This window comes from Serinus canaria, chromosome 15 (genome assembly GCF_022539315.1).
Source record: "Serinus canaria isolate serCan28SL12 chromosome 15, serCan2020, whole genome shotgun sequence".
In the NCBI taxonomy this organism is placed as follows: domain Eukaryota; kingdom Metazoa; phylum Chordata; class Aves; order Passeriformes; family Fringillidae; genus Serinus; species Serinus canaria.
This window is the reverse complement of record NC_066329.1, coordinates 800,809-823,002: the sequence shown is the minus strand read 5'-3', so window position 1 is coordinate 823,002 and position 22,194 is coordinate 800,809. Positions and strand designations below refer to the sequence as shown.

The following is a 22,194-nucleotide window of genomic DNA, read 5'->3' as shown; positions in this document are numbered from 1 at the left end:
CCCCAAGCTTTTTCTCCTGAAATATTTCTTTTTGTGGAGCAAAACGTCCTTTCCATGGTGTGAGAGGTGTTGATTAAATGACCAATCAGGAAAGGTGTATAAAAAGCAATGGATTTTTAATAAACTTGGATTAGCCTTCTGAGAGACCCAGAGTTTGTGTCACCTTCACTCCTGTTCCTGACTCCCCAGTGTCAAACACAGCACAAACAACCCCAGATGCTGCTGGGCTCCATCCCCAAGCAAAAATGAAGATGTAAATGGAGAAAGTCTTGCTCATAAAGAGATCTGAACATTTCAGACACTGTTAACAGCAGCACAGCATGGGACAGATCCTGGGAAAATGGGAAGGTGAATTAAAAGGGTGGAAAGCAAAGCCCCTGGGTGTAAATCATGATTTTTTAACAACTCAGCCCCTCTTGGACGATCAGCTGCAGCTGTGTCCCAGCACCACAGCTCTGCACACACACTCTCACACACTCCCACAACTGCTGGGCAAGAAGAGCTGTCCCTCAGGTGCTCTCCAAGGCACATAAATCCTGGGAGCAGAGCTGTCAGACCCCACGGGCAGGTTAAAAATCACCAGTTTCTTCCAAAAGACAGCCCCTGCACCAATTCACAGTGAAAATGTTGATGCAGGAGCATTACAGCAAGAAGAGAGGCTCCTGGTGTCCTGTGAAACTGTGTTCAAGTGCACTTCCCAGGCAAATCCCCAAGCTTAAAGCTGTGCCTGTGCATCCCTGAGCATCTCAGGGCTTGGTGGGAGGCTCCAGAGAAAGGGGGGACACTGAGCATGGAACTGTCCAGCTCACAGCCACATCCAAGTGGATTTGAGAGCAGTAAATGGGCTGGGTCAGGAGCCTTGTCAAGGAGGACTGGAAATTGGAACAGTTCTGCCATGACAAATACAACCAGAGCTTGCAGAAAATGAGGCAGGAGATGAACCTGAGAGCAGGACAGAGAGCAGAAGGAGAAGGTTTATTCCAGGCCCTGCTCTGAGGACTGTTCCTCTGTATCTGGCATGACACAGCTGGGAATTAAAAACCAGAAATGCTCCACTGAGAAGGGCAGGGGAAAAGGGTTCCTTCCCTCCCTGCATGCTCCTGCTGTCCTCTGCTTGCTCCTTCAGGATCCCTGCACTGCTGGATGCATCTGGGATGGGAAGAAAGAGCTGCAGATCACCACTTCCCTCCCTTCTCCCTTCCCACCTGTCCATCTCCTGGGGTGGCTGCTGGCAGCATCCTGGACCACCGATCTGCAGCCTCTGCCTTGGCTCCCCCACGTCTGAGCCTGCTGGCAAAGCTCAGGGAGGTGTCACCACCAAGCTGACACCAATTATTTGGAGTTCACATTCTCTGCTGACCCCTGACCCACCTGGAGCACTGCCTCCAGCCCTGGGTCCAACAGCAGAAGGATTCAGAGCTGGAGAGAGTCCAGAGGAGGCCACGGAGCTGCTCCAAGGGCTGGAGCCTCTCTGCTCTGGAGCCAGGCTGGGAGAGCTGGGGGTGCTCACCTGGAGAGGAGAAGGCTCCAGGTAGAGCTCAGAGCCCCTTGCAAGGCCTTGGAGTTGGGGTTGGTTAGGGGACCATGACCAGGTTTGGGCACCTGAGAGGGCACACTCGGTCAGGAACAATAATAAATACTTCACTGAGAAGTGCCAGGCCCTGGAGAGAGCAAGGTCACCGAGGGATTGTCATCCTCAGACATTGTTTTTGTGACAGCTGCCACTCAGCTCTGCTCTCCCACTGCTCCTGCAGCCTCTTCCTGTGCTGAACTCCAGCTCCTGCTCCCCTTTCTGCACCCTAAATCCGCCCCAGACTGTCAGAAACCCACAGGTGGCTGCAGGTACGATATCCTGGGGAGGGTTGACATTTATCACCACTCCCCTGACATTACAGACAAGAGGGAACTCTGAAATGCTTTTAAAGCAGGAGAATCCAGAGAAGGAACTCCAAACATGGCCTGTGGTTTCCTTGGCAGAGGCTGACCCAGGGGATGACTCCCCCCAGGGAGATGACAGAGCTGTCACTCACTGCAGTCCCGGCAGAGAAATGATGGGATCAGGCTGTGGGGAGTGTCTGTGTTCCTGTTAAACACAGGATGGAGCATCCCTGGAGCATCCCTGCTCCTCAGGCTCAGGAGGAGAGGCAGGGAGGGGGCAGGAGCCCCCCGAGCTCAGCCCAAGGCAGGGGATGTGAGGCACTCCCACACTACAGCTCTCAGCACATTTCAGGGTTTGCCACTGATCTCAGGGTGCTGAGCACATTGTTTGAGTGACAGCTTCTGGGTTCAGGGGCTCCTCCCAACTTCATGATGCTATTTTATTTTCTGGCAAAAAAGATGAAACATGAACTCTACCTGAACCTCAGAGAGAAGGAGGGGCATGAAATATCCCAAACTGTGTTCTCTGGGAATCTCCTTCCCTTTTCCTGATGTTTGCAGCTGTTTGCAAACAGGGTGGATGAGGAAAGGCTCAGGGACAGGCTCCCAAATCACACCAGCCCTGCAGAGAGCAACACTCCTTCCTCAGGAACAGGGCACCATTTTCCATGATTTTCTGATTTCGTGTGGGCTCTAAGCAGGGCAGTGTGGAAAGAGGAGGAGAAGGACTCAAAACCAGAGCCTGAGCACTGAAGAGGATGGTGTGGAAGGACAGGGAATGGTGTGGAAGGACAGGGGATGGTGTGGAAGGACAGGGGATGGTGTGGAAGGACTGGGGATGGTGTGGAAGGACAGAGGATGTTTTGGAAGGACAGGAAATGGTTTGACAGGACAGAGAATGATTTGAAAAGCCAGCAGGCAGGGAGGACAATGCCGACAATCCTCCAGCACAGGCTGAGCTCCAGGCTCGGCCCGCGGGCTCTGATTTACAGGGCTGTGCCTTCTGGAGTGCAGATGACCAATAAGTGCTCGTCGCTTTTAAGAAAGCCCTTGTGCCTCGCAATAACTCAGCGCTGATTGCCCGCATTTCCTTAAAAGAGCTCATTTAGGGTTGATTTAAGCACTCCTGGGGAGGGCGGGGGGGGGGTGGGGAGGGAGGTGATTTACAGAGCTGGAGTAGCCGCAGAGGCAGCTCAGGCATTCCTGCCTGAAATGTGGGACTGCTGGAGAGCCGGGACTGCCCAGAACGGCTCCTGGTGCTGATCCATGGAAGGGTGAATTCTTCTCCCCCTTTTCAGAGGCCAGCTGTGGTTCAAGCACGGATTTGCTGTGCCTCATAGATGCCAGAGGTCGGGGGATGTTTGCAGCATTTCACCACTCAGCTTTGGGGAGGGCATCACTCTGGGCTCCAGACTCTGGGACACTGCTGCTCACGAGGAAACACCACCCCTGGACTCCACTGAGGGCACAGGGGACCTGCAGGGACTTTCAAACGATCAAATAAATGTCACTGGACAAGGAGGTTGGATTTTCACATCCCCGTGGGGCTGATCCCACTGTTTTTTTGCAATGACACCTGTTATAGATACACATAACTTTGGGTTTTGCAAATATTAAAATGGATTTATCTGTGCAGTGTTAAAGTAACTTTGATATAGTTTTTATTTCTGCTGTTAATTAAGCTTAGACATAGCAGTGAAATAGCTGATATCAGTGTGCTTGTGTTAAAATGCCAGCTGGGATGGGATAACACCCAGTGAGCACAGGATGAGGGCCCTGTACAGATCTGCCAGCCATCAGCACTCACTGTCTGAAGGCAGGGTGGGCCAGGGCCCAGAAACAGGAGGGGGTAATAAAGGACTAAAATCAAAGCCAGGGAATTCACACACTCTAAAAAGGTGGATCCAAGGAGGAGCCAGGCTAAACAGATCTTGGAACATGTAAACAGGTTTGGGGGAAAGTTTACTGTGCATGAGGGTCTATGAATATGCACCAGGCTGATGTAATTAAAGGTATTTAAGGGGTACCCTGAAGATAACAGGGTGCTCTCAGCAGAGTGCCAAGATGCACCCAGCCATAATAACCTTTGCTCTGTGCTCCTTGTCCCTTATTGTCCTTTATTACATTTTTTAAATGTTCCCAGGAGAGCGAAGGTGTTTTCCACACACCCCTACAAGAGCCCCCAGTGAGGTCCTGAGGGAGGAGGTTTTGCCCCCTGTTTTCCAGAGCCTCCTCCCCTCTCTCCTGGCTCTGCAGAGAGCTGCTCCACTCGGGACAGCCCTGGCAGCAGAGGCTGGGCAGGCAAAGCCTGGGTTCCCCCATTCCTGAGCACTGCAGGACATTCCTGCCATGCCAGAGGTGTCTGAGAATGACAGGAAAATGATCCCTAGAGCTGCCCAGCTCCTCCTCTCAGCCACAGTCAGTCATTCCCAGGATCTGCCTGGCAGGTCCCTGCCACGCTCCTGGCAGAAAAGCAGGAATAATCCAAACTTTTAATGACACATCTCCTAGTTTGTAAGTGTGCTGCCTCTTTAAAACACTGCCTGATATTTCTGTCCATCCCTGTCTGGAGGGGCTGGAAAACACTGAGAAGGGAAATACTGAGAAGAAAAGGATCCGTTTAGAAAAGAGCAGAATGGGGAGAATTCTGTGGTTCTGCCCTCCCTGTACCCCGTCCCCTTCTCGAGTCCTGCCCTCCCAAAGTGGGAGCAAGGCCAGAAAGGCAGGGAGCTGCCCCATGAGTGCCCTGGTGAGGTGCAGCAGAGGCTCAGAGTCTCTCTGGTGTTTGTTGTCTCCCACCCTGGAGCCCTGTCTCTGCTTCCTCGCTGCTGAGGGCTGAGCTGGCAGAGCAGGGCCAGGTTTCCATAGCAAACGAGTGCAGAGGGAGAGGCCCAGCTCACAGAGCCCAGAAGAAAAGCCTTTATTCCCCCACAAGCATGAAGGGCACAGAGAGCTCTGGTGCCACGTGTGGTTCAGATTCCATGAGCTGCTCTCAGCAGGGAGAGCCTGGGAGCCAGAGCCTGCTGGCAGCTTTTGTTTCCTGCTCAACCCGGGGCTTGAAGCCTTTGTGGTTCTGAGCTGAGGTTTGCTCCCAATTTATGGATTTGCTGCTCTCCCAGAGGAGATGCCCAGGGGGAGGATGGGCTGCTCCAGCCCCACCAAGCACAGAGGAAACCTGCCCAGGGCAAGAGGCAGTGAAGGCACCGGCAGGTCCTGGCAGGAGTGGGAGGACTGAGGGGGGATGGAGATGGCCAGAAGCGCTGGAGGCAGGACTCCCAGGGATGAAGGCCCTGGAAAACCCCCAGGGAGGGGCTGGGTGTGGCCAGGGCCACAAAAGGTAAGAGCCCCTGGATCAGGGGTGGTGAGACATTCCCCTCATGGCTCTGCTCTGTCCCACCCTGCTCCCAGGGACCCTGAGGCTGCGCCCAGGGTGTTCCCCCTCCCACAGCAGCTGGGAAAGCAGCACAGGGGCCACACTGTGCTCCCCCAGCACTGCAGGGTCACTGCCACCCAGCAGCACCTCTGCTGCTGGTGCCAAGCTGCCTGCACAGGGACAGAGCCAGGCTTTGGCTCTGGCTGCATGGAAAGCAGGAGAGGACATTCCCCACATCCACCTCTGGGCACCACCCAGCTGATGGCACCTCCTGCAGCTCGCCAGTCCTGGGAGCTGGGAGCTGTGCTTCGGTGGGAATCCAAAGGGCTGGGATATCCCATCTCATCCCATCTCATCTGCACTGCCACCAGAACCCCAAACTGCCTCCACAGTCACAGCCCTGCTCCCAGCTGCTCCTTTTCCACAAGGAGCAGGCTGCAGGGGGCTGGGAGGAGACACTTGTTTAGCTGACAGAGGAGAGGGAGGGGGATCCAAGGGCACAAAGGGTTACAGAACCCTTAATGGGAATTACTTCTCTCTGCCCTGTGGCTGGGGATCCCCAGGTCACTTGGCACAGGCTGTGCCAGGCAGGCCCTGCCGTGTCCCCTGCCAGCCTTTGGGGACTGGGAAGGGCTGCAGGGTGCTGAGGACATCTCTGCCTGCACAGGAGCTGGTTCCACATTCCCAGGGGCACTCGGGAATCCATCCTCCCCTGGAATGGTCCTTGGCAGTCCCCCAGGAGCAGAGGGATCACCCAGCCCACCCTGCCCCGGGGCAGCTGTGAAAGTCCTGTCCTGTCTCCTGGCAGCACCTGAGGGCTGTGTCCTCCTGAGGAGTTCCTGAGCAGAGCAGGCAGAGCAGCCTCCACCCCTCGTCCAGATGCAGAGATCTGCATTTGCAGTGGACATTAAATCCACAGCAATGATAAAAAAGAAAAACTGTGCTGCAGCCATAAAGCTCCTTCCCTCAGGCAGAGTCAGGGAGTGCCTGCAGTGGCAGGGACACTGTCCAGGCCAGGACAGGCAGGAGGGGACACGGGTGACCCCTCAGAGGTATCACCTTTCTCATGGCTACCCGGGGGCAGGACAAGCATCCAGTTCTGCCCGTGCTGGATTCCTGTGCAGGAATGCACCAGAGCACTGGAATGTGCTGGAGAGACTCCCTGGGCCCAGGGAGCCCGGGGCTTTTCCCTGTCTCTGCTCAGCTGGGCTGAGCACTCTGCAGGTGAAGGGAGCACTCCCAGCTGGGTGTTAGACACAGGCTCTCCCTGCTCCCTCTGGCCCACACCTTCCCCTTCCTGAGGGAGGTGGGAACAGCCCTGTGTCCAGCCCTGGTGCAGAAGGAGAATTCCAAACTCGTTTATAAGTGGTTGGTCAAGGAAAAGCACTGAAGGAGGGAAGATGCTCTTTTATGTATTAATTACACATCAACTAATTTCCTCTAGAGCTACACTAGGAGCACATGAAGAATTACTGCATTAATTAGGGAGTAAATGACCTCAAACTCATCCCTGACAGGCTCCCAGCCCTGGCAGCTGTTTGTTACCAGCAAGGAAAAGCCCCAGATTTCACTGCAGAGCAGAACAAGGAGTGACCACACACTCAGCACTTCAGCATTCCCCTGCCAGAGCACAGGGAAGTGTCTTTCCCCCTGGGACCAGCCAGAGCTGCTCCATATAACACTCCCAGCATCTCACACCTTTGATTTTGGGACCAAGAGGTTTTTTCCTCCAGCTGAAAATCTCTGCAGCAGCACATCAGAGCAATGACCAGGGGCAGCTTTCACTCCTACACAGCTCATCCCCTGCCAGAAGCCCAGCAGCCTGTGCATTCTTAATTGACAGAATTAGGAAGCTTATTTGAAGAATACTTGAGTCCTCAGAGTCTAATTTCCTGCTGTATAAATAATACATCAGCAACAGCAGGCTCTGGGAAAACCAAATAAATAAATAAATAAATAGAAATAAAGAACCAGAGGAGCCCAGATGAGGATTCCAGCTTCCATCACACTGTGAGAAATCCTTTGCAGAGGCTTTTCACAATAGCCCCCAACTGCATTGTACCGTTTCTCGCCTTGTCTGCTGGAACCAAGGGGATGGGAGCTGAAAATGATTCCTGGGGGCCTCTCTCTGCAGGCGTGATCACACCTTGTGATGAGCACAGCGGAGCTGGGCTGGCCAAAATAAACATTGCAGCCCCCCAGAGGCCAGCCTGCAGCTCTCCATGCAGGGAAACCTCCCCAGCATTCCCAGGAGGCCTCTCAGCCTCCTGCCATGACCACAAGGGCTCATGACAAGAAACCACCATGAATTTCCCAGGCAGTGCCTCCCAGTGCTCTCAGTTAGGCCAATCCCAGACTGGTTTGAGGGGCAGGTGAGAAGAATGGCAGATTTGTCTTTCCAAACAAGCTGTGGGTCTGCCAGTAGATAAAACCAGAACTGGGACGTAAAAGAAACAATGGGAAGGATTCCACTGCATGAGGAATGGAAAAAGATATTTGCTTTTACAAATAACTTTAGGTGTGCTGATAAATGAAATCAGACATTGAAAGATGAAAGAAACAGTGGGGAGGAAAAACCCCTAAATTCTGTAAGAATTAAAAGGAGGGTTGTACGTTAGAGGGAAGTCTTCAGTATCAGGTGTTTGGGAATTCTGAACCTCTCAAGTACCTCAGCCAAGGGGGAAGGAGAGAAGGGAAATGTGGCTGGAAATTGGGATAAAAAGGAGGCTGTCCTCCAAAAATTGGAGAGACCCCAGGGGAATACCCCATGGCCCCTCCCTTTATTGGAATGAAGTTACAGGACTCCTCTGTCTCATTTTTGGACATCAACCTCTGGTGTTTGTGGGTGAATTTTCCTAACAGAGGGGACCTTAAAGCCTGTCTCATGTCACCTCCCTGTCCAGGGCAGGGACACCTCCTACTGTCCCAGGCTGCTCCAAGCCCTGCCCCGCCTTGGACACCTTTGGGGATGGGCCAGTCCTGCCTATGGCAACCCAGGGCTGGCACAGCCCAGGAGCTTACAGAACAAGTGCTGGTGCTATTGAATCCCTATTCCTGAGCAGGGAGAAATGAGAACTGCACAGGCACCTGGAATTTGGGCACACTGCACCTTCTTAGGGCTGAGTTTGAAGATGCCAACTCCCTCAGCAGGTCCAGCTCCAGCCCCAGGGTGACAGGGCAGTCTGGGCTGTCGGGTTGGAAAGTGCCACTCTGGTGTCCCTGGAGCCCTCCATGTGCCAGCATCATCTATTGTAAATCAAAGACAACTCCGATGAAGGGGAGAGAGAATGATGCATCTGACTCCATCATCAGAAGGCCAATTAATTACTTTATTGTACTATACTATGTACAATTCATCTAAACTGATCTGCCCTGCACTCACCCTGGCTCACACCTGCACAGAACTGCACTCATCCCTGATTCTCTCGTGACTGTCCCGTGACAGTCCCACACACACACTGCTTGGCCATGATAGGCCAAGGGAACAAAACATCCTCACTTTGGGCAAACAATCTCCATATTGCATTCTCCTTTAGCACAACACAGGCACAGCAAGCGAGATAAGAATTGTGATTTCCTTCTTCTCTGCTTGTCTCACAGCTTCTCTCTGTTCAGAGGGCATGTGAATACCACAATCATCCCCTGCTCCCCGATCCATCCCAGGATCTGTACCCTTGCCCAGCAAAGCTGCACCCAGCAGCTGCCACCCAGATTTACCTGGAATTACTCAGCCCTGGGTCTGAGTTCTGATTTCATTCTTGCTTCAGCCCCACACTGCTCTGCAAGCACCACTGAGAGATCCAGAGAACCAGAGAAATCATGGAATGGTTTGGGTTGGAAGGAACCTTAAGTCCATCTCTTTCCCCCCCTGCCATGGCAGGGACACCTCCCAGTGTCCCAGGCTGCTCCAAGCCCCAATGTCCAGCCTGGCCTTGGGCACTGCCAGGGATCCAGGGGCAGCCACAGCTGCTCTGGGCACCCTGTGCCAGGGCCTGCCCACCCTCCCAGGGAACAATTCCTTCTTAACATCTAATTAATATCTCTCCTATTTAAATTTAAAACCATTTTCACCCCTTTCCTGTCCCTGCAAAAGCAGCTCCATGTCCCACAGCCCAGAAAGGACAACAGGCCTGTGAAAGGCTAGAAGGAATTGAGCAGGGGAGCTCCAGGAGTTCATGGGAAGTGTTTCTGCAGCACAAATATTTGTGTTCCTCTGCTGTGGGATTTACAAGCACACACTCAACTCCAGCAGGGAGAGCCTGCAAACACAGGCGAGGTTTCTGTGTACTCACCACTTGCTCCTGCCTTTCTCCCTCCCTTTGGCTTCTCCCTCATGTTATCTCCATTTTTTCCTGTGCCTGACCCAGGGAATTGTGGTTTCTGGAAAGAAAAAGTCATCACTGGTGTTCACACCAGAGGCAAAGCAGCCCCTGAGACTGGGAGCACACAGGGTCAGAGTGATCACTCAGACGGTCCCTTTCCTTCCAGAACCATGGAATCCCAGGGTTGGTAATGTTGGAAAAGCCCTGTAAGACCACTGAGTCCAACTGTCAGCTCAGCACTGCCACGGCCACCACTGACCCCTGTCCCCAAGTGCCACATCCACGTGGCTGTTGAAAACCTCCAGGGATGGGAGATCTAGCACTGCCCAGGGCAGCCCCTGACAATGCCTGACCCCCCTTTCCATGGACGAAATTCCTGCTGTGTCCACCCTGAGCCTGCCCTGGCCCAGCCTGAGGCCGTTCCCTCTCCTCCTGTCCCTGTTCCCTGGGAGCACAGCCCGACTCCCCTGGCTGTCACCTCCTGGCAGGAGTTGTGCAGAGCCACAAGGTCCCCCCTGAGCCTCCTTTTCTCCAGGCTGAGCCCCTTCCCAGCTCCCTCAGCCCCTCCTGGGGCTCCAGCCCCTTCCCAGCTCCGTTCCCTGCCCTGGACACGCTCCAGCCCCTCCAGGTCTCTCCTGGCAGGAGGGTCCCAGAGCTGCCCCAACACTGGAGGTGCCCCAGCAGTGCCAGCTCAGGGGATAAGGATGCACATTCCCAGCCCCCAGGTCCCATGCAGGGACAGGCTGGGACATGGGGACAGAGGTGCCAGGCACCCTGAGCTGATGATGCACCCAAGGCCTGAAGCAGTGTGGGTTCAGCCCTGGGGCTGCCCTGCTGCAGACATCTCCATCTCCACAGGAAGCTCACTCACAGGAACTCTGCTGCTGGAAAAGAGCTCCAAGATCATGGAGCCCAGCCTTGGACCAAACACTTTCAGCTCCCTCTGAATGGCAGCCCTACAGCTTCCAGGGATTCCCGTGGTTCCCAGCTGGCAGAGAGGAAGGACAGGGCTGTGGGACACAGATCTGTTCCTGTCCCCAGCTCTGCCTCAGGGGAGCCTCCTCATCTCCACCTGGGAGCTCTGAAATGTGGAGCAAAGGCGCAGACAAAGGGCCCTGTTAGAACCAGTAGTGCCGATAAATAATTCATGGGAGAGGAGTGGGGAGTCTCCAGGGAGCCAGCTCGGGGATCTGTGAATCTGGATGAGTTTGCAGTGCTTTAATTATGCAAATTGACAAATGTCTCCACACTGAGAAATTCTGCTAGCCCTGCAAAAGAGCAAGAGCTGGAAAATAGCAAGAATTTCCCAAGGCTGCATGCCCAGCCAGCTGCCAGCCACAGCTGGCACGGGGAGCCTCCCCCAGGCCCCTCTGGAGCTGGCTCTGCTCCTTGGAAGGGCAGCTGGGAGCATCCCCAGGATCCCTGCAGGAGCAGGGGGAGTGCCTCCAGATCCAGCTGCTCTGCATGGTCATGGCCTCAGACCCTCTCTGGCTCCAGCACCTTTGTTCCCCTCTGGCTCAGGGAAAGGGAACACCCAGCTCAGGGCTGCTCTGGGAACACAGGTTAAGGAGACACAAAATGATGGAATCCCCTCAGCTGGAGGGATCCACAAGGAAATCCAGTCCCACCCCTGTCACTGCCCAGCCCCCCCAACAACCCCACCCTGGGCATCCCTGGCAGTGCTGGCCAAAGGCTCCTGGAGCTCTGGCAGCCTCGGGGCTGTGCCCATTCCCTGGGGAGCCTGGGCACTGCCAGCACCCTCTGGGGGAAGAACCTTTCCCTGATCTCAGCCTGAGCTGCCCTGGCCCAGCTCCAGCCATGCCCTGGGTGCTGTTCCTGCCCCAGAGCAGAGATTGGAGCTGCCTACGGGAGGAGCTGCAGCCCCTGGTGAGGACTGAGCTGAGTGTCCTCTGCTCCAGCTGAACATTCCAAGTGCCCCTGAAGTCCCCCAGGCTGACCCTGAGTCCCAGACCACGGGAGCCCAGCACCCAGAGGATGCAGAACCTGCAGGTGCTGCTCTCTGGTTCCCAGGCACAGCCAGGGATGATCCACTGTGGCTGAGAGAAGCAAAGCCTTTGCCTGTGGAACACCACGGGAAAGCTGAGCACTTCGATGTGCCAGGCAGAAATGGGGCAGAGGAAGCTGAATCCAGGGCACCAGGGGTTGGCATGGGCCCAGCAGCAGCCAGTCCATGTGGGACCTGTGGGAATCTGGGAACTGGTGTCCCCAGGCACCAGAATGGTGCCTCCTCCCTCCCGTGCCACCAGAGTGGATTAATTAGGTGCCTTAATTAGGTGCCTCATCCAGCCTCCTTAGGCTCAAACCAAGGACTGGCAGGAGCAGGAGATGGGCACAGGGAATCCAGGCACATCGTGGGCTCTGGGTCATGAGGAGGAGGACGGACCCGAGGGCAGGGACACTGCTGTCCCCTCCCCGTGCTCAGGGCTGCTCTGGGACACAGCATCTCCCATTCCTCTCTGCAAACCCTTCCCAAGATCATTCTGATAACCCCACTCCATTACCAGCTGATGGTTTCATTTCTGAAAACTCACTTTTCCTCACTTTGGAGAGAAAATATTTGATTTTCTCTGAAAATATGCAGTCCTCTGTTACCCAAAGCCAGACACTTTCACTGAAAAATTAACACTGCCTCTGAATTATTTTTGGGCTTATCTCTTTGGAAGAAAGTGGGAGAAGGAAAGAAGGGAAGTGTATCATTGAGAAAAAATGGGGAAATGTCAATGTAAATAGTATTTCATGCAGAAACACTTGCTTTGATTGAAAACCCATTTTCTTGCAAAATAAATTTTTCATGAAAACTGTGTCAGTGCCAGCTCCAAAGAGGGACAACCTGGAGTGGAGACAAGTCACCTTGTTCCTCCACTGCTGATTTATGCCAGGCTGGGAGCAGGAGCTGGTGGCAGCTGCCTTGGCCTGTCACATGATGAAAAAGCACTTGAACCTCCCAATGCCAAGGCTCTGATTTTGTTCAGGCTCTTCTCAGCACCTTGGTGTTGCATTGCTGGCTGCACCAATATCTCCTAAACAGCTCATGTTTTTGGGATGCTGCTGGTGGGGCAGGATGAGGGCAGTGAGATGAAAGGTCTGTACAGTGATCTGCTTTGGACTGGCGTGGCACAGTCTGGCCCCTCACGGTCCCCACGGTCCCTCAGAGGGCTCAGGGAGACATGGAAAAGGTGGCACCCCAAAATGATGGAGCTCCACACGGCTGCAGAGTGACTCCTCTGAGCTTGGGCCTGTTCCCGATGCTCCCATCTCAGTGGGGATGGAAAAAGCTGCTCCTGCCGCGCCCTCGGGGCTGCTGTGACCCATCCCACTCTGCCAAGCCCTCTGGAACCGTTCAATCCCAGCAGGACGGGCACCAGGGCACCTGAGGGCACTGGGGAGGATGCTCTGGGCTCAGCTCCATGCTGGGGGCAGGGTGCTGGCAGCTGGAATCTCTATTTCCAGACTCTGCCCTGCGGGCTTTTCCAACAGCTGCTGCTGCAGATCCATCACTCACTGCAGGCTGGGCTCACAGCAGCACCCGCTCATGGGATGGGCTTTGGAGGTGTTTGGTGGGGGGTTTAGAGGGGTTTTGGAGGAGCAGGATCCACCGACTGCCCTGCCCCTCCTGCAGGAGCTCTCACCAGGGACACAAACCCCCCCACTCCAGCTGTGCTCACCGGAGCTGCTGGCGCACCAGGAATGAGGATCCTGGGGCACTGCTGAGGCTCCCGAGGGCTGGGGACAGTTCTGGGCCCCGCAATTCAAGGGGACAGTTCTGGGCCCTGTAATTCAAGAAGGAGCTTGAGGGGCTGGAATGTGTCCAGGGCTCCAGGGAACGGAGCTGGGAAGGGGCTCAGCCTGGAGAAAAGGAGGCTCAGGGGGGACCTTGTGGCTCTGCACAACTCCTGCCAGGAGGGAACAGCCGGGGGGGTTGGGCTCTGCTCCCAGGGAACAGGGACAGGAGGAGAGGGAACGGCCTCAGGCTGGGCCAGGGCAGGCTCAGGGTGGATATTAGGGAATATTTCTAATGACTGAAAGGGTGGTCAGGCACTGGCACAGCTGCCCAGGGAGGTTTGGAGTGCCCATCCCTGGAGATGTCCAAAGAAGGCCTGGACTCTCAGTGCTCTTGGCTGGGGACAAGCTGGGGATTGGGCACAGCTTGGACTTGATGGTCTGGGGGGGATTTTTCAGCCTCAGTGATCCTGGGATTCTGTGACCAAGAACTTCATGTGAGAAAGATGATGTGGCCACAGCCCCTGCCTGGTGACCAGTGCCATGCCCTGGCTATTCCCTGTGCCTCCAGACGTACCCTGAAGCTGGACACTGGTTACCCCCTGAGCTCCAAGCAGAGGTTTGGATACCATAGCATGCCACCAGTCTCAGGACAGACTACAGGAGCCCTGACTGGATTGGGGCAGCTCCTCGATGAATTTTTGGAAGTGTCTTCAGGTCTCTGCACTGCCATTCATCTGCCACAGCCATCAGCTCCAGCCACCCTTCCTGCTTCCCTTGGGCAGCTCCCCTGTGCCAGCCGGGGACACACACAGCTCGGTGTCCACAAGAGCACAAAGGGACCAGAGCTTCTCCCCAGGACCTGCCATGAGAGTAGTGGGACACAGCACGGTCCTACTGCAGAACCAGCAGCTCCTCTTGCAGGACAGGGCTGTTCCTTCCCCTGGAGCCAGAGAGGACCCACTGCGTCAGCTCCATGGAACCACAGATCCATGGAATGGTTTGGATGGGAAGGGACCTTAAAGCTCATCCAGTGCCACTCCTGTCATGGTAGGGACACCTTCCACTGTCCCAGGCTGCTCCCAGCCCCAGTGTCCAGCCTGGCCTTGGGCACTGCCAGGGATCCAGGGGCAGCCACAGCTGCTCTGGGCACCCTGTGCCAGAACTACCCAGCCTGCCAGAGAACAATTCCTGCCCAATATCCATCTAAATCTACTCCATCCCAGTTACAGCCATGCCCCCTGTCCCATCACTCTGTGCCCTTGCGAGAAGTCAGTGTGTCCTAGATTGCAAGGCAATGTGTGTGCTCTGTCCCCATCTGTCAGAGCTGGGCAGTTCTCTGCTGTCCATGGGGCAGTTTTTTCTTTATCTCTCCCACAGCCAACCCTCCCTCCAGGAGATCTCTGCTGTCCATGGCCACTGAGTGTCCCTGCAGGGCTGATCCAATTCCACCATCCCATGGGGAGATGCTCCACCCAGGGCAGGAGCCAAGCATTCCTACCTGGATCCAATCTGACCTGGGAACAGCCCAGCAGCCTTTGCCCACTGCATTCCCAGAGGAGCAGCTTTCTGCTGCCCTGCATTCCCAGAGGGAGAGCAGGCCCATTTATACCACACTGGATGAAGAACTGTTATTCCTGCTCCCATATCTTTGCCTGAGAGCTCCTTAATTTCAAAATGATAAAAATTCAGAGGGAAGGGGTTTGCATTTTCCATTTCAGGGGAGGCTCCTGCCCGCCTTAGTGGACAGCTGGCTTTTCAAACCAAGGCACAGTGCCACATTTCTTGGGGACCACTGAAGCCTTTGCAGGGCTGCACTGCCAGCTCTGGCTCCTCTGCCTGTTCCCTGCTCCTCCTCCCCAGGGAGAGCCCACAGGGATCCGTAGGGTGGGCACAGCCTCACTGTGCAGTTCTGCCTGGGCAGCTTGGCCAGGGGCACAGAGGGGATCAGGGGACACTGCACCCTGCTCCATTGGCCAGGGCCAAAGAGGAGGAGGCCCCGTTATTTTCTGCCTCAGAACTGGAGACAGACAGCAGCGCCTTAAAAAAGGATCTCTCTCATCAATCATTTATTGGATTTATGCAGCTTCACTTAGGAACCTGATTTATATTTCCTCTCAATTTACTGCATTTGAATTGTTTGTAAATAGGCACGTGAATCATCGACTGGAGAGGGAAAAAAAAAGCTATTTTCAAGCTTCATTTAGGCCTTTCCAAGCATTAATTTTTAGTTGCAAAGGCTATTTTTTGCTAAATTGTTTTTTAGATCTTGTCTTCCTTGTGCTGGCTTATAAATTTAGTGCAGCAGGAGCAAAAATGAGCAGAACTGGATATTTTTCAGCCTTCTGAGGCAGGTGGAAGGGCCCAACTCTGTGCTGGGTTGTGCTGTGGGATGAGAGGAGAGAATTTTGACAGAAATACCCACCTTGCCCCCAGCACAATTCAGCAGAAGAGCTTCAGGACAAGCTCTGTCCCTGTGCACACTCCCTTGTGTTTCCTTGGCATCATGGTTGGATGTTTCCTTGGAGAAGATTACAAATCCTTCAGCTGCACTCCAAGGGTGCCTTTGCTCCTGGAGCATCACCTCAGAATGCAGCAGGAGAAAAGCCTCCAGCTCAGCTGTTTTAAAGGTGAACTCATTCCAGGGCCACAGCCTCCAGCAGCTTTTGTGGGTGGCTGGTGGCTGATGTTTTATTTAAACACAAAGCCATGAGATTCTAGCTCAGTTAAACAAATCCTTTGCTGGGAAAATATGCACATATTTTTGACACAAATCTCTCCGTGGCTCCATTAATTCTCCACCAAAGTGCTTTACCTGCTGGAGCAGATGATAATTCAGCAATGTAAACAGAGCCTTTTAATTTCATTTTGGGATCACGAAGGGAAACAAACTGATTAACAAAAGCAGGGTAAACAATGGTTCTGCCTCCTCCTGTTAGGATTAATATTCGCCTGGAACTGACGCTGCTCTCCCAGGAGCCACACAATGTCGTGCCCTGCTCAGGGCCCATCCAAGGACATGGGACAGGGCCAGCATGAGGGGTTTGGCTGCCTGGACACAGAGACAAGCCTTCTCAACACTGGGATCCACCAGCACCAAGGGAATGCATCCCCTTGGCATGTCCAGTGCCCCAGGGAGCTCTGTCTCTGCTGCCAGGGCTGCCCCACCAGCCTCGGGGTCAGCTCATGGAGTCAGCACAGAATCCCAGACTGGTTTGGGTTGGAGGAACCTTAAAGCTCATCCATTCCCACCCCCACCATGGCAGGGACACCTCCCACTGTCCCAGGTGCTCCAAGTCCCCATGTCCAACTTGGCCTTGGACACTGACAGGGATCCAGGGGCAGCCACAGCTGCTCTGGGCACTCTGTGCCAGGGCCTTCCCACCCTCCCAGGGAACAATTCCTTCCCAATATCCCATCTAACCCCACTCTTTATCACTGTGAATCCCTTTCCCCTTGTCCTGGCTCTCCAGGCCCTTTAAATCGTCTCCCTTCACCTTCCTGGTCATCTCCTCCAGGCACTTCCCTGCACCCCCAGGGCAAACACTGCCCTGGGGGTGCAGGGAGGGACTCGAGCTGGGACAGGAAATCCGTGCTGGGGTTGTTGGTGTGTCTGGGCAGGGCCAGGAGCTGGGCTGGATGATCCTGGTGAGGCCCTTCCAGCTCAGGAGATTCCATGTTTATATGATTTACTTCAGGCAGCCTGGAAGGGTTTTGTTCAGGAGCAAGGGGAAGGGATAAATCTCTGCCCACAGAGGTTTAGTTCCTGACAGCAGGAGGGGTGGCAGCCCCTGCCCCAGCCCCAGTCCTGCCTTATCTGGGAGCCTCCGGAGCTGCAGGAAGGGCTGGGAGTGCCACACTCTCTGCAGGTGTCAGGAATGCCTCTGGAAACGGGGTAAGCACGAGGGAAGGAAAAAATGTCATCCCAGCTGGAGCAAGGGCACAGGGAGGAGCTCAGAGCTCTTGTTCCTGCCACCTCATCCCACACTGCAAACCCAACCTCCAGGGAAGAGCTGGGAACCAGGGATGGCAGGCACAGAGTGCGGCTGAGGACAGGGACATCACAGCTGCTCCTTCTCCACAACACCCGAGCACTAAAAAGCAGTTCAAGGAATAAAAGAGAGCGAGAGGTGGCTCCTGGGTGGACAACAGCTCCATTCCATCCAGCTGACTGGATCTGATCCATGCTGAGATGCAGGCAGGGAGGCAGATGGAGAAGGGAAAGGGCTGCAGGACAAGCACAGAGATCACATTCAAGCCACGGGCTGAATTAAATCTTGATGATCTCGTTCGTGCTGCAGCTGCCAGAGGAGGGAAACCCAGAAGGCACCAAAGTTTTGGACCTACAAATACAGGATTTTTTTCATGATTTTGGTGCTGCTGTTTGAGTGTTTGCTTTGGAGAATGCCAGGCTGGGCCTCTGCAGGACAGAGCAGGGGAGCATCTCCCAGCAGAGCCTCTGTGAGCACAGAGGCACGGGCACCCTGGTGGCAGACCTGGGCAGGAGAGCACAGGCCTGGGCACCAGGGAGTGCCATGGGGAAGGGATCCCTCAGGAAGACCAAGAGGAAGAGTTTGTGTGTGTGCACAAGGAGAGGAGGAACAGAAGCCAGCTGGGCTCCTAAGAGGTGCTCACAGGAGACTGGGGGGGTGAAGGGAAGGCAGAGCACCCACACCTGGCTTTGCTGGGCCTGGGCTTACACAGCAAATGTCCAGACCAAGAACTCACTGGGACAGCTTACACTGATATCCTGAACCTCTGGGTGCAAATAACAGATTTCCCTGGCTGTGGCACAGTGGTTACCTCATCCTGGGCACTTCAAGCTGCTGGAGATGTCAAGTCAGAAACCTCAGATAGCCCAGCAGGACATCCCAGTGCTCCAAGGACTGAAGCCCCTCTGCTCTGGAGCCAGGCTGGGAGAGCTGGGGGTGCTCACCTGGAGAGGAGAAGGCTCCAGGGACATCTCAGAGCCCCTTGCAGGACCTAAAGGGGCTCCAGGAGAGCTGGAGAGGGACTGGAGACAAGGGCTGGAAGGACAGGACACAGGGAATGGCTTCCACTGCCAGAGGGCAGGGATGGATGGGATATTGGGAATAAGGAATTGTTCCCTGGCAGGGTGGGCAGGCCCTGGCACAGGGTGCCCAGAGCAGCTGTGGCTGCCCCTGGATCCCTGGCAGTGCCCAAGGCCAGGCTGGACATTGGGGCTTGGAGCAGCCTGGGCAGGTGGAGGTGTCCCTGCCGTGGCCGGGGTGGCACTGGGTGGGCTTTAAGATTCCTTCCCACCCAAAGCATTCCATGATTCCATTGTGTTCCTGCTCAAAATGTGTCAAGTCCAGCTCAGGGGGACACATCCCACTCCTGCTGGAGGACTTGAGGGCAGGGATGGAAGGAAATTCACAGAGAGTGGTGAAGTACAGAGCTCCCAGGCACCATCAGAGCGTTGCAAGGAAACTATGGAAAATCAGGGCTCCAGGAGGGTAATCCAGGAATTGTGTAGGAGCAAAGCACCCACCTGTGTGCTCGTTTGTTACAACTTAATTTGCATTCCAAGGTTGTCATAAATATTGAATAAACAATGATTTCGGAAATACTCTTATTGCAAGTTCTTTGTGAAGGAGTGAAAAGGTTCCTGTGGAAAGGGAAGGAGGAGAAAAATGAGCTCAAATGAGTGGGGACACTGAGGGCCTGGTGTAGCGTGTGAGCTGCAAAGTGCTGCAAAACCTTCTTCCCACTGAAGTTCAACTGCCTCTCGCAAGAAGAGGCAACCGGGCAGAAAATCAGCACTTGAGGGTCTCTTTTCCTTATCCAAGAGATTCCTTCTCAAATCGACTGAAAAGCATTTCCTCAGCAGGGCCTCAGCTGCTCAAGGGGCAGCAGCAGGATGCCAGTGTAAGGAAGCTCCAGCAGTAGAATAAAAAGCTCCTTGAGATGGTGTCTGGCATGAGCATGGATGGGATTCCAGAGGCCCCAGGACTTCTCTGGATCCTGCATGTGAGCTCTGAGTTCTCCCTGCCAAGGGCATACACGAGAGAATCATGGAATTGTCTGGGTTGGAAGGAACCTCAAAGATCATCCAGTGCCACCCTGCCATGGGCAGGGACACCTCCCACTGTCCCAGGCTGCTCCAAGCCCTGTCCAGCCTGGCTTTGGGCACTGCCAGGGATCCAGGGGCAGCCACAGCTGCTCTGGGCACCCTGTGCCAGGGCCTGCCCACCCTGCCAGGGAACAATTCCTAATTCCCAATCTCCTATCCATCCCTGCCCTCTGGCAGTGGGAGCCATTCCCTGTGTCCTGTCCCTCTTGCCCTTGTCCCCAGTCCCTCTCCAGCTCTCCTGGAGCCCCTTCAAGCACTGAACAGTCCCAGAGTTAAGGCTGGAAAAGACCCCCAAGGCCATGGAGCCCAAGCACTGCCCTCATTAACCAGACACTGCCCAGGCCATCACTGAGCACAGTTCCTCCATCACCACATCTGCACGTGCAGGATGGAGACTCCACCCCTCTCCTGGTTCCTACCCCAAGCAGGACCTTCTGTGGTGTGGAACATCCCTGTGGCCACTGTGGGTCAGCTCTCCTAGCCACTTCCATCCTAGCTCACTGCCAGAGCCTGGCATCCAGAGAAGTCCTGGATCTGGAGTGAGCACAGCTGGGCACCAACCACAAGCTCAGGGTGTTCTCAGTGTTATCCTCACACCAAGTCCCAAACATGGCCCTGCACCAGCTCCAGGAAGGAAGGGATCCTGTCCTATAGCAGAGCAGGACAGTGGTGACAGACAGCAGGACAGCAGTGACAGCCTTTTGCTGAAGGTGGCACGTGGTCCAGACAGAGAGACTCTGACCCCAGCTCACACAGAGAGGGGATGGAAATCTGGGACAGATTTATCACCACCCTGTCACTGTCATATTTTCTGGAAAAATCCCTTCGCCAGGATTTCTCTCCTGGGAAGCTGAGAGGCCTCAGAGAAAAAGGAAAACAATATTATCTCATTTGCTTCTCCTGTGTTGTGGTGCTTTGGAATGTGGTTTGGAGATTGTTTATCCAACATGTGATTGTTTTATTGGTTTCATATGAATTGTTTTTACTTATTGGCCAATCAGGGCCAAGCTCTGTCAGACTCTGGAGAGAGAGTCAAGAGTTTTCATTATTATCTTTTTAGCCTTCTGTCTGTATCCTTTCTGTATTCTTTAGTATAATTTAGTTTAGAATTCTTTTACATCATATAATATCATAAAATAATAAATTAGCCTTCTGAGAACATGGAGTCAGATTCATCATTCCTTCCTGCCATGGGGCACTCCACAAATACAACACCACCCTGCATTTGTGGACTGGTGACATCAGGTGTCCTAAGCACAGAAATGTCTTCAGGAGGTGACAACCAGGCCCTGGCTCAGAGCAAGACTGGCGGGGGGGGGGTGGTTCTTGTTCTCATCCCACTCCCAGCAAAACTTCCAGCTGAGAGAGCAGAGCACGGAGAACTGGCAAAGTCAATGAGGTTATTTGGAGCTTCCATTTAAAAGAGTTCTGGCTGTTTCAGAACACCTGACATGATTTAGGATATTTGTGCTGGCCATGTGATCCATGACTGGCACAGAGCAGCTGTGGCTGCCCCTGGATCCCTGGCAGTGCCCAAGGCCAGGCTGGACAGGGCTTGGAGCAGCCTGGGACAGTGGAAGGTGTCCCTGCCATGGCTGGAGTGGCACTGGATGGGCTTTAAGCTCCCTTCCCACCCAATCTATCCCACAATTCTGTGATATTCATTTCACCAATCAACTGCAGGGTCTGTGTGTCTCTGGAGACCAAGCAGGGAGCACCAACATGCTGTGGATTTTCACACTCACACACAATAAACCAATCAGAGCTCTACCATCTGTGGGTGCTTTTTGTAATTTTAGAAAACCATTTAAAAAAAAGAAGAAAAAGAAGAAAGGCAGACATGAGCCAGGATGAAATCTGCAGCTTCTAAAAGTAAAATCCCTGTTTCTGCAGCACCCAAGCAGCTTGGAATCTGGGCCTTGCCTGCTCCTGTGATTCCGTTTAAAACTCTCTTTTTGTACAAGCACTGGAATATTGAAGCACTACAAAGATCATGGGGCTTTCATCTTGCCCTGGCTCAGCAGAGGCTCCACGTGGGTCAAGGCAGGTGAGGCAGGGCAGAGTGTGCCCTGGCACAGGCACAGGGAACAGGCAGAGCTTTGGAGACTTCAGATTTGGGATTATTCACAAGCACCACCCCCTCCACGGCCACAGTGGATCCCAGACAGCCACTTTGCCTTTCCTCTCTTCAAACTCACTTTGTCCTTTGGCTCCCACAGCACCCTGGGGCAAAGCCCTCCACAGGTGATTGATGTGTGGTGAGGTTCCAGCCTCACCTGTTCCCAGAGTGCCACCAGGGTTAGAACTGTGACCAGTTCCTCAGTGCCCCCTGCCCTGCCCTGGACACCTCTGGCAAAAAGGTATAAAGCCTCTTTGTGGGTCTGTGCCCACCCCAGCCCTCTGATCACCCTGGCTGCCCTTCTCAGCAGCTTTTCCTTTACTTCAGCATCTTTTCTGAGGCAGGACAATGAGAAATCCATGGATTATTCAAACCATGGTCATAGCATAAGGCTTATTATATCCATGTTAAAAACCCTTCTCTCTTAGTGGCATAAAATCTTTGCACATTCAAAACAAATTGATTCCTTGTTAGCATTAAAAAGTGATCTTGGCTTGCAAGGCACAAGGTGGCTGTAAAACTCCAGAGCACAGGGGCTGACACTTCCAAAGGGAGCAGGATAAAATCATCCCTGTGCTCCAGCCAAAGGGAACAGGGAGGGGTTGCTGAAGAATTTCAACGCTTGAGATGCCCAAGTCCCAAAAAGTTCAGCCTGGAAACTCTGATT

The 22,194-nt window shown here is 54.1% G+C and overlaps 1 protein-coding gene across 1 annotated transcript in view; it reads right to left on the bottom strand.

The window, feature by feature from the left end:
* Positions 1 to 22,194, bottom strand: part of RTN4R (reticulon 4 receptor) — an 86,371-nt gene that overhangs the window by 23,251 nt on the left and 40,926 nt on the right. The gene's annotated exons all lie outside the window — the stretch shown is intronic.